The sequence below is a fragment of the Echinops telfairi genome, unplaced genomic scaffold (assembly GCF_000313985.2).
Source record: "Echinops telfairi isolate 266 unplaced genomic scaffold, ASM31398v2 ScPeMD7_60;HRSCAF=208, whole genome shotgun sequence".
NCBI classification, from domain to species: Eukaryota; Metazoa; Chordata; class Mammalia; order Afrosoricida; family Tenrecidae; genus Echinops; species Echinops telfairi.
The window spans coordinates 15,134,173-15,134,947 of NW_022103958.1; positions in this window are offsets into that span (position 1 = coordinate 15,134,173).

Consider the following 775-nt stretch of genomic DNA (forward strand, 5'->3'; position numbering starts at 1 on the left):
CTTCCTTCCTTATGCCTCTTCTTTTAAAAAAATAATATTTTCTATAAGCATGCTTATTTTAGCAAAGAAAACAGAGTCCCAGGGTGCACAAAGGTTAAGCGTCCAATGACTAGCTGAAAGGTTGGCAGTTCGAACCCACCTAGAGGCACCTTGGAAGACAGGCCTAGCATTCTGCCTCCCGGAACACAGTTCTCAGACACGTCGGACCGTCATCCCTCAGGCAACCCAGTACCCATGAGCCTTATCATACAGATGGATTTTTTTTTTAAAGCAAAGATGCCATAAAACACTTAGACCCTCCCTCATCAAAAGGAAATGGGCAAAGCTTCCCAGTCTGTTTTCTACCAAAAACATCACTACATTCTCGTTAGGTGCGGCTGAGCCGGTTCCAGCTCAAAGCCACCCTGTGTTCAATAGAAGGAAACACTGCCCAGCCTCACAGTGGGCCCTGGGTCTGAGCCCCTGTGTAGCCCATCCCGTTGAGCATCCGCTTCCTCGCCGACCCTGTACCAAGCAGGATGTCCTTCTCCAGGGAACTGGTGTGTCTCAAGTATGAGACGCCGCCCCACTCTTCTTGCTTCTAAACACTGAGGGGTCCCTCCCGGCGGGTCGTGTAGCCAGTGCTCTTCACCCCGAAGCTTCCTTTCTCTGGTCTTCCTGGTTCGTCCCACTGTTACATGCACACAGCAACTGCTAAGACGTCTTTTTCGGCCCTGGTTAAAGATTGCTTTAACTCAAACATACACAGTGCTTACCTTCCATGTCTCAGCCTCAG